Here is a 15,318-nt window from a genome sequence, read left to right as displayed (position 1 = left end):
AATGGCTGGAGATACATACACACAGCATCATATGCATGTAATGCAATGGACAGGGCAAGACCACAGCCCTCAGAGGAATTACAACCCAGTTGGATAAATTGTGCATTCATACGGAAAAAGACCAATACCAGGCAACCCAGTCCATGTACCAAATGAGTGGCAAAAAGTAAAAATAAGATAGAAAAGCTTACATTACATCAAAAAGAAAGAATACACTTCAGGCAAGAAGAATGGAATTAGAATAGACAGAAGAAGACGACCATGTATTTTGTGGAATGTATTTGACATGTTTGGCATACTTGAGGGAAGCAGAAAGTTGGTGTGCAAGAGTAGAAGGATGAATAAGCTTTTATGAATTGCTACTGTAACAAATTACCATAAATTTAGCAGCTTAAAACAACACCCATTTATTATCTCACAATTCTGTAGCTCAGAAGCCCAGGTTGGCTTGCCTCATTTCTCTGCTCTGGGTTTCATACAGCCAAAATCAAGGTGTTGGTTGGTATAGGCTCTTAGAGAGAGGCTCCGGGGAGAAGTTGCTCTCCAAGCTCACTCAGGTTGTTGGCAGAATCCAGTGCCTCACAGTTGTGGGCCTGAGCTCCTTTTTTCCGTGCTGGCTGTCACCTGGGGGCTATTTTTAGCTTCTAGAGGCCTCTTCTGGTCCTTGCATGTGGGGCCCTGCATTTTAGTGCTAGCAACAGTCCATCAAATCCTCCTCATGCTTGGAATTGCTCTGACTTCTCTTTTTGCCACATCTCTCCTGCTTTTGGCCTGAAAAAGTTTGCTGGTTTTAAGGGCTCATATGATTAGAATGGGCCTATGCAAATAGTTCAGAATAATCTCCTTATCTCAAGGTCCATAAACTTAATCACACAAAGGTCCCTTTTGCCATATGAGGTGACGTATTCACAGGCTTCAGAGATTAGAGCATGGACATCTGTGGGGAGGGGGACATTATTCTGGCTGCCAGAGAAGACTGAAGAGGGCAGTAGGTGGTGGTGAACAGCAGGATCATACGCAGGGACTTCATGGGAAACTGTTGTAAGGTTTTGTGCAAAAAACATTTCTAAATAAACTTTTTATTTTGGAATAATTTTGGATTTAAAAAAAAGTTATAAAGATAGTACAGAGAGTTTCTATAGACCCCTAGCCTGGTTTTCCCCATCATGATCTTTGATTGCATGGCACATTTGTCAAAGCCAAGAGATCAGCATTGGTGCATTACTCTGAACTAACCTCCAGACTTCATTCGGATTTCACTAGTTTTCCGTTAATATCCTCTTGCTGTTCCAGGATCAAGCCCAGGATACCACTATGTATTGAATTGTCACACATCCTGAGTTTCCTCTGCTCTGTGACAGTTTCTCAATTGTTACTTGCTTTTCATGACCTTGACAGTATTAAGCAGTGCTAGCCAAGTATCCTGCAGAATTTCTCCCAGTCTGCATGTGTCTGGTATTTTTTCTCATGACTAGACTGGGTGCAGGCCCTTCTAGTCACATTATATGATGGGGTCATGGTATCCACATGACATATCTGGTGATGTTACTGTTTTTCCTTTTCCTACTAAGAGTATTTTTGAAGGACTTATTTTTGCATACTGAGTAGGAGGGATTTGAAGTGAAAGGAAGGAGTTTCATTAGAAAGTTGTCATTGTCTGAGTGTGTGCTTATGTGGGTGTAAACTAAAGAGATAGCTGTAGCTAAAAAAAAGAAGAAGAAGAAATAAGGAAAATTTAATAGAATCTAGTTATTATCTTGAAGGAGAGGGTCAGGAATGATTTCAAAGGGGCCAGCCTGGTGGTGCAGCGGTTAAGTTTGCACGTTCCTCTTTGGTGGCCCAGGTTCGCTGGTTCGGATCCCGGGTATGGACCTTCGCACCACTTGACAAGCCATCCTGGGGCAGGCATCCCACATAAAATAGAGTAAGATGGGCACGTATGTTAGCTCAAGGTCAGTCTTCCTCAGCAAAAAGAGGAGGATGGGTGGTAGATGTTAGCTCAGGGCTAATCTTCCTCAAAAAACGAAAAAAGAATGATTTCAAAGTGTTAAGTATGCGCAATAAGATGAATGACACTATCAGTGACAATGAGGTCTAGATGGCAAGGCAAACTTGATGACTTCATTTTACTTGGATTTCAGTTTCAGAAAATATTATTATTCGTATCTGTGGGGCCATCAAGGAAACAGTACAAAATGTGGAATTGAATGTCATGGAGAAGGTCAAGGTCAAAGAGAGAGCTTGCTTGAAATAAAATACCATTAAAATGTAAAGTTATTTTACAAGTCTCCAAATGTGCTCATTCCTAATCACTGCAATTTATTCAGTGGAACCAACCATCCACGCCAGACATTTCCTTGGCTATCCTCATCGCAGCCTTTCGTTGCGACTTCGGAACAAAGCAAACTGAGGTCAAATATCAGCTCCCTGCAGGGAGATAACCTGGGCCCTTTGTCTGATGCAATCTCAGCACCTGACAGCTCACCGCTCTTCAGGGAAATATAAGGCAGCTGCTTTCCTTAACATTCAAAATTTAGCACTTTGGCCTGACCCAAGTGCCTTGTGGCTGCTTCTCTCGCTCTTCTCCAGTGATCCAGCAAACCGAGTACTTTGCTGGCAGCTCTGATTGATTCCTGGAGTTTTCGGACCCATGAGGGTAGGGGCTGTGTATGCTATTTCTCTTTGCTTTTGAAAAGTACTAGGTATGGAATAGAAGGTAAACCACTCTTATCATTGGGGGAAAACATGAAGTCAGACAGCCTCAAGTTCAAAACCTTGCCCTGCCATTTACACTTGAGCAACTGGGGTCGTTCCCTAGTCCTTTGGAGCTGGGAAAATAGTGCACGCTTCATAGAGAAGTTGTAAACATTATATGTGGCAATGCATTAAAGCTCTCAGCACAGTCTGGACATAGCATGCACTTGATAAAGGTCAATAGTAACAGGCCCTTACGTATCATTTGCTAAGGATCAGGCATTGCACTAAGTGACTCTGGCTTTACTCATTCATTTAACCCCTAGAACAACTTAATGAGCTAAGTAGACCATTGTTATCTCCATTTTATAGATGAGGAAACTGAAGACTGGTAAAATGACTCGTCCAAGGTCAAGCAGTCAGTAAAAGCAGAGATGGGATTAAAATCCAGACAGCTGGCCTCTGAATCTTTGCTCTTAAACACTGTAATACACAATTATTATGCATAGCACATAATAAATGATAGTCATTGTTATTGTTAGTAAAGCTTCTTTATTTTACTATTAGTTTAAGAACAAGACAAGAACATCCACTAAACACACTTTTACCTGACGCTATTTTAGCTGTTGTAGTCAATACAGCAAGAAAATTGAAATATGTAAATAGAAAAATTATAATTTTTTTTTCAGATGTTGGCTCTCTAGCATGAAAACCCAAATAAGAAATCTAAATAGAAAAATGGCTGGTTACCAAAAGAAAATTTCAAATTAAAAAACTTTCCTTGCATAAGTTGTATCAGACAGCCTTCTGGAGCCTGCCACAATGGCTCACCCTCTTATTTAGAAGGTGATACTGGCTGCTGTGGGGGAGGTCAGCAGATCCTGTCACCAGAGTCCCAGGGCCTCTCTAGCATGGCAATGCAGGATCAAGAGACTACTCAGCTTTCAAGACCATTTCCCTTAAGCCATCCAACAACCTCCTTGAGTCTCATTATGTTTCCACCAAAAATCTCCCCAAGGCCCTTGTGGCTTTTGCTCAACACCCAATCCTAAAGCCAACAGCACTTGCTTCAGGCTTTAATGATACCACTGCCTCGATTCTGGTACCAAATTCTGTTCCTCTCCTATAACATATTACCACAAAACGTAGTTGTATGCAACAATCATTTTATTTAATTAATTTATTTTTAATTGCAGCTTTGTTGAGGTATAGTTGACAAATAAAATTGTAGGATATTTAAACTATACATTGTGGTGATTTGGCCTATATACACGTTGTGAAAAGATTCCCCCATCTAGTTAATTAATATACCCATCAACCCATAGGATTATTTTTTTTTTTTGAGAACGTTCAAGTTCTACTCTCGTAGCAAATTTCAATACACAGTACAGTGTTATTCACTTTATACATCTTATAGCTGAAAGTTTGTACCCTTTTACCAGGCTCTCCCTATTTCCCCCCACCCCCTAGCCTCTGATAACTACTTTTGTACTCTGTGTTTCTATGAGCTGGACTTTTATTTTGTTTTTTTTTTTTTAGACTCCTGATATAAGTGATATCATGCAGCATTTTTCTTTTTCTGTCTGGCTTATTTCACTTAGCATAACGCCCTCAAGTTCCATCCGTGTTGGCACAAATGTCAGGATTTTCTTCTTTCTCATGGCTGGAAAATATTCCATTCTATTTATATATACCACATCTTCCTTATCCGTTCACCTGTTGATGGACACTTATGTTGTTTCCACATCTTGGCTATTGTGAATAATGCTGCAGTGAACATGGGGTGTAGATATTTCTTTGAGATCTCATTTTCATTTCTTTCGGATATATACTCAGAAGTAGGATTGCTGGACCACATAGTAATTCTTTTTTAATTTTTTAGGGAAACTCCATACTGTTTCCCATAGTGGCTGTACCAATTTACACTCCCACCAAAAGTGCACAAGGCTTCCTTTCTCCATATCCTCGCCAGCATTTATCTCTTGTTTTATTGATGATAGGCATTCTAACAGTTGAGGTGATATCTCATTGTGGTTTGATTTGCAGTTCCCTGATGACAAGTGATGTTGAATACCTTTTCATGTACCTGTTGGCTATTCAAACAATGTCTATTCAGTTCCTCTGCCTATTTTTTAACCAGATTGTTTGGTTATTTTGCTAGTGGGTTGTGTGAGAGTTCTTTATATATTTTGGATACTAACCTCTTATCAGACATACAATTTGCAAATATTTTCTCCCATTCAGTAGGTTGCCTTTTCAATTTGTTGATGCTTTGCTTTGCTGTGCAGGAGCTTTTTAGTTTGATGTAGTCCTACTGATTTGTTTTTGTTTATGTTACCTTTGCTTTTGTTGTCAAATCCAAAAAATCATCACCAAGACTGACGTGAAGGAGCTTACCCCCTATGTTTTCTCCTAGAAGTTTTATGGTTTCAAGTCTTACATTCAAGTCTTTAACCTATTTTCGGTTGACATTTGTGTGTGGTGTAAGATGAAGATCTGTTTCATTTTCTTGCATGTGCTGTCCAGATTTCCCAACATAGTTTATTGAAGAGACTATCCTTTCTCCATTGTGTATTCTTGACTGCTTTGTCCCAAATTAATTGACTATACATATATGGGTTTATTTCTGGGCTCTCTATTCTGTTTCATTGATCTCTATGTCTGTTTTAATGCCAATACCAAACTGTTTCGAATATTATAGCTTGTAATATAGTTTGAAATCAGGAAGTGTGACGATTCCAGCTTTGTTCTTCTTTCTCAAGATTGCTTTGGCTATTCAGGGTCTTTTTTGGCTCCATATAAATTTTAAGATAGTTTGTCCTATTTCCATGAAGAATGCTGTAGGAATTTTGATAGGGATTGCATTGAATCCATAGATTGCTTTGGGTACTATGGACATTTTAATATTAATTCTTACAATCAATGAACATGGAATATCTTTGCTTTTTAAGATTTATTTGTGTCTTCAATGTCTTATAGTTTTCAGTGTACAAATTTTCACTTTGTTGGGTAAATTTATTTCTAGATATTTTTAAAATAAAATTGTAAATCAGATTGTTTTCTTAATTTCTCTTTCTGATAGTTCATTGTTAGTGTATAGAACTCAGTTGATTTTTGTATATTGATTTTGTATCATGTAACTACTGAATTCATTTATTAGTTCTAACAGTTTTTTGGTAGTGTCTCTTGGGTTTTCTATATATAACTTGTCTAAAACAGAGACAGTTTTACTTCTTCCTTTTCATTTTGGATGTTTTTATTTCTTTTTCTTGCCTAATGGCTCTAGCTAGGGTTCCAGTACTATGTTAAATAAAACTGGTGACAGTGGGCATTCTCATCTTATTTTTGTTCTTAGAGGAAAAGCTTTCATCTTTTCACCATTAAGTATGATGTTAGCTGTGGGCTTTTCATATATGACTTTTATTATGTTGAGGTATGTTCCCTCTATACGCAATTTGTTAAAAGTTTTTATCACAAATGGATGTTGAATTTTGTCTAATGCTTTTTCTCCATCTATTGAGGTGGTTACATGATTTTTATCCTTCATTTTGTTAATGTGGTGTATCACATTGATTGATTAGCATGTGTCAAGCCATTCTGCCATCCCTGGAATAAATCCCACTTGAGTGTATGGCTGAAATTTAGTTTGCTAATATTCTGTTGAAGAGTTTTGCATTTATGCTAGTTGTGGATGTTGGCTTGTAATTTTATCTTCTCATAACACCCTTGTCTGACTTTGATACTGCTGGCATGGTAAAATGAGTTTGGAAATATTCCCTCCTCTTTGATTCTTTGGAAGAATTTGAGAAGGAATGGTATTAATTCTTCTTTCAATGGTTAGTAGAATTCACCTGTGAACCATCTGGTCTTTGACTTGTCTTTGTTAAGAGGTTTTTGATTATTGATTTAATCCCCTTACTGGTAATTAGTCTGTTTTGATTTTCTATTTCTTTATGATTCAGTCTTGGTAGCTTGTATAATTCCAGGAATTTATCCATTTCTTGTAGGTTGCCCAGTTTTTTGGTGAATAACATTCATAGCAGTCTCTTATGATCCTTCGTATTTCTGTACTATCAGTTGTAATGTCTCCTCCTTCATTTCTAATATTTTTTTTTGTTTCTCCTCCTTTTTTTTGGTAAGCCTAGCTAAAGATTTGTTCTTTTTGTTTATCTTTTCAAACAACCAGCTGTTAGTTTCATTGATCTTTTCTGTTGTCTTTTTAATCTCTATTTCATTTACTTGCATTCTGATTATTGTTATTTCTTTCCTTCTACTAATTTTTGGCTTAGTTTGTTCTTCTTTTTCTAGTGCCTAGACGTGTAAAGTTAGATTTTTTTTTGAGATCTTTCTTCTTTCTTAATGTAGATAACTATCACTATGAAATTCCCTCTTAGAACTGCTTTTGGTACATCTCATAAGGTTTGGTACATTGTATTTCCATATTCATTTGTCTCAAGATAGCTTTTTTTTTTAAGATTTTATTTTTTCCTTTTTCTCCCCAAAGCCCCCTGGTACATAGTTGTATATTCTTCGTTGTGGGTCCTTCTAGTTGTGGTATGTGGGATGCTTCCTCAGCGTGGTTTGATGAGCAGTGCCATGTCCACGCCCAGGACTCGAACCAACGAAACGCTGGGCCGCTTGCTGCGGAGCGTGCGAACTTAACCACTCGGCCACGGGGCCAGCCCCTGTCTCAAGATAGTTTTAATTCTCTTTTGATTTCTTCTTTGACTCATTGGTTGTTTAGAGGCATATTGCTTAATCTCCAAACTCAGTTTTCTTCTTGTAACTGATTTCTAGTTTCATACCATTGTGGTTGGAAATAAGCTTGATGTTATTTCAATCTTAAATTTTTTAAGTCTTGTTTTGTGGCCTAAGATATGAACTATGCTGGAGACTTCCATGTGCACTTGAGAAGAATGTGTATTCTGCTTCTATTGGTTGGAATATTCTGTAAATGTCTATTAAGTCCATCTGGTCTAATGCGTCATTTAAGTTCAACGTTTTCTTTTTGGTTTTCTGCCTGGATGATCTATCCTTTGTTGAAACTGGGGCATTGAAGCGCTCTACAATTGTGATATTTGCTGTATATTTCTCCTTTCAGTTCTGTTAATATTTGCTTTACATATTTAGGTGCTCCTATGTTGGGTGCACAAATATTTACAAATGTTATATGCTTTTGTTTGGTTGACTCCTTTGTCATCACATAATATCCTTCTTTTCCCCTTATTACAGTCCTTGGTTTAAAATCTATTTTTTTATGATATAAGCATAGCTATCCATGTTTTCTTTTATCTTCCATTTGGATGGAATATCTTTCTCTGTCCCTTCACTTTCTGTGTGTGTGTCCTTAAAGCTGAAGTGAATCTCTTGTAAACAACACATAGTTGAATCTTGTTTTTTCAATCAGTTAGCCACTCTATGCCTTTTGATTATAGCATTTAGTGCATTTACATTAGAAGTAGCTATTTTTAGGTATGGGCTTACTATTGACATTTTTTTAGTTGTTTTCTGGATGTTTTGTAATTCCCTTGTTCCTTTCTTCTCTTGCTCTCTTCTTTTGTGATTTGGTGATCTTCTGTAGTGGCATGCTTAGATTCCTTTTTGTTATCCTTTTTGTGTCTACTATATGCTTGTGCTTTGTGGTTACCATGAGGCATACATAAAATATCTTATATTTATAGCAGTTTATTTTAAGCTGATAAAAACTTAACTTCAAGTGCACCCTAACACTCCACATTTATATACTTCCCCGTCATTTTATGTTTTTGATGTCACAAGTTTACATCTTTTACCTTGTGTATCCATTAACAAGTTATTATAGTTATAGTTATTTTTAATACTTTTGCTTTTTAGCTTTGTGCTAGATTTATGTGATTTATCCACTACCCTTACAACATTAAAGTATTCTGAATTTAAGTATGTATTTATCTTTGCCAATGAAATTTACACCTTCGTATGTTTTCCTTTACTAATTAGTATCCTTTCATTTCAGCATGAAGAAGTCCCTTTAATGTTTCTTGCAAGGCCAGACTAGTGGTGATGGACTCCTTCAGCTTTTGCTTATCTGGAAAACTCTTAAGCTCTCCTTCAATTCCGAAGAACAACTTTGCCAGATACAGTATTCTTGATTGGTAGTTTTTTCTTTCAGTACTTTAAATATATAATGCCTCTCCTTTCTGGCCTGCAAAACTTCTGCTGAAAAATCTGCTAATAGTTTTATGGAGGTTCCCTTGTATGTAACAAGTTGTTTTTCTCTTGCGGCTTTTAAGATTTTCTTCTTGTCTTTCACTTTTGACAATTTAATTATATAGTCATGTGCTGCATAATGAAGTTTTGGTTAATGACAGATCATAAATATGATGGTGGTCCTATAAAATTAGTACCATATATCCAAGCTGTGTAGTAGGCTATAACATCTAGGCTTACATAAATACACTCTATGATATTTACAAATGATGAAATTGCCTAAGGATGTATTTCTTAGAATGTATCCCTGTTGTTAAGTGATATGTGATTGTGTCTTGGTGTGGGTTTTTTTGGATTCAACTTATTTGGAAGTCTCTGGTCTTCCTGAATCTGGATGTTTGTTTCTTTTCCCAGGATAGGGACGTTAACATTGACAATTTCTTTGAATAAGCTTTCTGGCTCTTTCTCTTTCTTTTTCTTTTGGGACCCCTATAATGTGTATGTTGGTCTGCATAATGATGTCCCATTAGTCCTTTAAGCTATTTTCACTCCTTCTCTTTCTTCTTTCTTCCGTCCTTCTTCCTTTCTTCCTCTTTCTCTCTCTCTTTCTTTCTTTCTTTCTTCTTTCCTTCCTTCCTTCTTTCTTTCTTTCTTTTTGCTCCTCTGATTGGATGATTTCCATTGCCTTGTCTTGAGTTTGCTGTTACTTTCTTCTGCTTGATCTAGTCTTATGTTGAACCCCTCTATTGAATTTTTCAGTTCAATTCATGTATCCTTCTGCTCTGTGATTTCTTTTTAGTATTTTATTATATATTTTCTCTTTTTGTTGAAATTCCATTCTCCTGACCTTGGTGAGCATCTTTATGACCATTATTTTAAACTCCATTAGGTAAATCACTTATTTCCGTTTCACTTATTTTGTTTCTGGAGTTTTATCTTGTTCTTTTCTTTGAAATATATTCCTCTATTTCTTCATTTCCTTTGCCTCTCTGTGTTGGTTTCTGTGCGTAAATAGAGCAGCTGCCTCTCCTAGTCTTCATGGAGTGGTCTTGTGTACAAGATGAGCCTTATGGTTCAACCAGGCCCAAGCTCTCAGTTGTCTCTCAAACCCTGGTGATTGTCCAGACTTGCTTGTTTGTTCTTAGTGGCTCCAAGTGGATGAGGGTGTGCCAAGACTAATTTTGGTATAGGTATTTTCTCATTTGTCCAATTTGTAAGTTGCTCAGGTAGCTTCTGCATGTCTTTCAGAGGAAATTGCTCTGTGTTTAGCTATAGATTTAGTATGTCCATGGGAAGAGATAAGTTCAGGAGCTTCCTATGCCATCATCTTGGATCAGAACTTCAGGAATTTTAAATCTTATCATCCTATATGCTTAACTTAGCATCTCTGTTCCTACAAGCCTGTGTCTTCCTAGACTCCCTTGCAGCTCAAGCAATGATCCAGGCTCTGCCAATGAGAGTATACCAGCCCAGGATTTCAACTGGAAGCTACTCACAACCATTTTATTTTGTTCATAATTTTGCAGGTCAAGAATTTGGCAAGGCCCTAGCAGAGCAATTCTCACTTGATTATCCTAGGAAGTTGCAGTCAGATGTCAGCTAGGAAGGTATTTATCAGAAGGCTTGGCTAGGCTGTATGTTGAAGATGTGGTACTCACGTGGCTGGCAGTTTTTCTGTCTATCAGCTGGGAAATAGGCTGTTTCTGTCAGATAGAATGTCAAAAGTAACCTCTCTAGTAAGGTGGTCTCACAGTACTTGGATTTCTTACATAGTGGCTGGCTTTCCCAAGAGTTTCTCCCCAAGAGAATCAACAGGAAGCTGTATGACCTATTATGACCTAGCCATGGAAGACACATAGCATCATTTCCACATTACTCTATTTTTTGAAACAGTCATAAGCCTCCCAGATTCTAGGAGAGGGGAGATAGGCCCCACTTGTTGACAGAAGGCTTGCCAAAGAATTTGGGGACACACTTTAAGTTACCATACCAGGTTAAAGAAATTATGCACCAACCTAATTTACAAAGAGGTTTTTTTTTCTTTATTAAATTTTTTTTCTTTTTTTTTTTTTTTTGAGGACGATTAGCCCTGAGTTAACATCTGCCACAAATCCTCTTCTTTTTTCTGGGGAAGACTGGCCTTGAGCTAACATCCATGCCCATCTTCCTCCACTTTATATGTGGGACTCCTGCCACAGCATGGCTTTACAAGCAGTGCATATGTTCACACCTGGGATCCGAACCAGTGAACCATGGGCTGCCAAAGCAGAATGTGCAAACTTAACTGTGGCACCACTGGGCTGACCCCTACAAAGAGTTTTTAATCATCATTAGAACCTCATGTATCAAAATATAAAAGTAGTGTTAACAAATAAATTTATCATCTTAAATAATTACATTAGAAAATATTGTCATATAAAAATATACAAAATATAATAATTAATGAACTATTTGTCCATTTTTAGAAGTTAGAAAAATAAAAAGTAAATAAACTCAATGAGAGTAAAGGGAACAACGTAATAAAGATGAGAATGTCTTTTCATTGAGTAGAAATCAAAGAAATACAGAGAAAATTAACAAATTCAAACACTGTTACTTTGAAATACTCACAAACTAGATATACCTCTGGCATTTTAATCAAGAAAAATGTTTAAAGGTAAAAATAACATAATAAATGGAAAGGGAGACAAGGTTTATGACAAAATAGAGACTAAAATATTAGGTGGTATAAAAAACTTTAGGACAGTAAATTTTAAAAAACTTAAATTAATTGTAACTTCAGATACTACACTCATTCCTCCAGCTCCTGAGAGTGTTTACGGTACAGGGGTCCCAGTAGACTCCTTCTGTGGGACTTACCCTTAGCTGAAAAAGCCACCTTGGCCAAGGTCATGCTGCCTTCTAGGGGGAAGCTCACTTCTATTGATTGCTTGATGTGGAGAATAAATGTTTGGCTTCATTGCTCAATTTGGGACAATTCTGAAAGATGACCCAACCCACAATTCTCTAGAGGATTGGTGGAAATCTTTACTATGACTACCATGCATTTCAATCTCTCCCTCTGCTTAATCTACTTCCTTTACTTCTCCAACAGTTTTTGAACCTGACAGCCATCCTCAATAAATCCCTCACACACAAATCTCCCCTTTAAAGGCTATTTCCTAGGAAACTCAACCTGTGAAATAGCTCTAGAGGCCTAGCATTAGATTTAAAGACTTTCATTGTGGTTTCTGACAAGGAGTATTTTAAAAGAAATAGTTGGATAGGTAAGGCAAAACTGATTTGCTTTGTACCCCCGCTGTCTGCCTCTCATGGCTCTTTAATGGTGGGAATTATTACACATCAGGAAAAGAATGGAGGAGAGTCGGTATGGGAGGGCCCTGGTATCCCCCAGCTGTCATTTCTCTGAGTTCTCTATGTGTCAATTTTATCTCCAAACTGTTAGTGCATTCTCTCTCTACCTCCACAATTTGCAAGCAATCAATTAAGCTAACTTAACCTAAAAGAGAATTTACTTGTCTAAAGAAACAGGAAGGCAAAAGGTGGTGCTAAAAGCTGGATCCAAGGATAATACAGAGACAGGGATGGGGAGAGAGAGAGTGCAAGAGTGAGAGCAAAAGTGAGAGGCAGAGAGAGAAAACATTTGTTATGTATAGTATATGTAGGCTATACATATAATAATAGCCACTGGGACATACTCTGAGTTGAGCAATGCCAGGCAAAAAGAGGGGTTCTTTTTCAATGTTTATATATGAATCCCTGAGGAGGTCATTGATTGGGCTTGCTTAGATCGCATACCACCAAAATGAACCATATGGTCCAAGGGAAAGTGACAGTATGATAGGTCAGGCCTGGGGGATTTTGTCCTGTAGTTAGAATTAGGTTACAAAGTTAAGTGCAGGAAAAAATAATTGATATCCACCACAGACCAAGCAAAGTTCAAGAGGAGGTTTTCAACTGAAGTAGAGTATTGTATTACCCAAAGTAGGAGAAAACATTAGCAACCACAGCGAATTTGTGAATTTGTGGTTGTGAGATTATAAGGGGCTAAATTAGATTGTCTTTGCAGTCAACTGTTGCAGAGCCATAGCCACACTCTGTTCAATTCTCTAAAGCAAAATTTATTAGTTTTTCCCTGGAAGAGTCCCCATGAATCCTGAAGGAGATACCACTAAAATTTATTATGAGCATGCAGATTCAAACTGAAGCTGATATCTTATTGCATCATGAGATTCCCCATTGCAAGAGAGAGGTTATTGGGATGAACCTCTGCCACTGCATCTAGTCTAAGGAATGTAAATAATATTTGTCTCTCCTACCCCACTCATCAAAGTTTCTCCTCACCCTTGGTTATTGCCTATGTTGGTCTAAGTGCTTTACCTGGTAAAGTGACCAGACCTACATTCCTGAGCCCCTGGCCACCATAGTTTTCTTGGGCCTCTGCTGCTGTGCTTTTCTGTTTAGTATCAAAATTAGGGAAGGGGGTACCAAGAGATACCAACTGACTCACCTGGGGAATTCCGTGCCTTCATTCTATAAGAACCTTCTGATTATCAGGATCATTTATCCTACCAGAATGTTGACTCCTCTCTTTCTCTGCTGGCCTCTTGTCAAGAAAAGTCAGGAGAGACCAAGAAGAAGCTGTCACTTGAGCTTTAGTAGGACTCTAGCTATGTCTTCTGGTAGAACTGTTTCCCATCTGGGAACAAGAACCTGTAACCCACAGAGCCCAGAGTTGTGGGAATGGAAGGCACAGGTTCGCCAAGGGAGCAACAGGGAAGGGTGGTAAACTAGCCCTTCTAATTTCTATTCCTTGGTTTGAAAGCCCATGTATTTTATCTAATGGCAGCACAGCAGCATATAATGGTTATTGCTTTAGGATTACGCCCTGTATATATACAGGATGGTGTACAGTGTTTGGTGCCCCTTCTCATTTGATAGCCTATCCTAGCTGGCACATCAGCTGCACCTTTAACAGACCTTTCGATTTCTCTATCAGGCTGGCAGCTTCTGGATAAGGTGCTTTGTGGAAGAACAAGTGGATCCCATGGTCACGTGCCCACGGCGATACCTTTTATATGGTAAAATGTATCTCCTTATCTGCTGCAATATTAAGTGAGGTCATGTGTTGTGCATAAAACAACGGATAAGCCCTTATATAGGGGTGCCAGCTGAAACCTTGTGGTCAGGTAAGGCAAACATACCCAGAATATTTCAAGTCTAGCCAAGATTAATTGTTGCCCCTTTTAAGGTGGAAGGGATCCAATGTAATCAACTTGCCACTAAGTTGCTGATTGGTTTCCTGGATAGGTGATTCTATGTCAGGGCTTCAATGTCAGTCTTTGCTGTTGACATTTTGGACATTTGGCAGAAACTGTAGCTAAATCACTTGTCAAGTAGAGGCCCATGTTGTTGGACTCATGCACAGCCTCCATCTCTCCCACTAAGTCTAGATCATTCATGCTGTCACTGAGTTAGCAGTGGAGTAGTAAATGACACTGGCTGGCTGATGTCTACTGGTGAGTTACCCTTCTTGGTGGTTTATGCCTCCTACATGGTGAATACTGTCTAGTGGGTGTTATCATACAACACAAATATCTTCAACTTTTCAATTTTGTATGTACATCTAATGACTTTAATCCAGACCTCGTTTCCCTTAATCTTCCAATCATTCTCCTTCAAGTCCCTGAATAATCATCCAAATAATTTACCAATGCCTGTGAGTAGTCTGAATATTCTCTAACACTGGGCCACTTCTCAGCCTCCCTAAACAGTAAAAGATGCTAAAATTGAAAATGACTTCTGAGTACATGACATAAGAGATAAGCCTTGGTCTACATAAAGAAGCCAAGGGTGTTACTATACAACCTTTTGTTAAAACCTTTTGTTAGAAATATTGAAGGACCAGTGTGGTATTCACTCACAGAAAGGGCCTTTTCAAAAGGTTAAGGGTGTGCCTTACGCATATATAACTCTCAATCAAGTCATAGTCCTCCTAATAAGTTTAAGAGTAAATTTCAGAGTGTCTAATAAGCTTAAGAGTTGTCCTTCAGTCATCTTAGCAGAAGCCCAAGAAAAAGACAGGCTTGTCTGAAAAATATCTGTGTGTGTGGTTTTTATCTAATGGACTAAAGTCCAAGGAAATTCACAGAAGATCCACACAGTACTTGAGAAAATTATTTCAGGGGAAAAAAAAACCAGTTAAGACTAATAGAGACAAAGAGAATACAAATTGAAGCGAGGCTCTCAATCTCTCAAAATTCTACTGGCAGGAAGCAGATTGATAAAACACTACTCAGAAGCACACATGCGCTGCCTTTCCTTAAAAACAAGAGGATGACTCAGGGGAACAAGGGCCCAGAGGGCAGAGCTAAGGGCCAAAGAGGATTATTCCCAGATCTTGAAACCCAATATAGGATCTCTCAACATTTTCCCAGA

Source organism: Equus asinus, chromosome 4 (assembly GCF_041296235.1).
Source record: "Equus asinus isolate D_3611 breed Donkey chromosome 4, EquAss-T2T_v2, whole genome shotgun sequence".
In the NCBI taxonomy this organism is placed as follows: domain Eukaryota; kingdom Metazoa; phylum Chordata; class Mammalia; order Perissodactyla; family Equidae; genus Equus; species Equus asinus.
The sequence above is the reverse complement of the archived record's forward strand: the minus strand, read 5'-3'. Positions refer to the sequence as shown.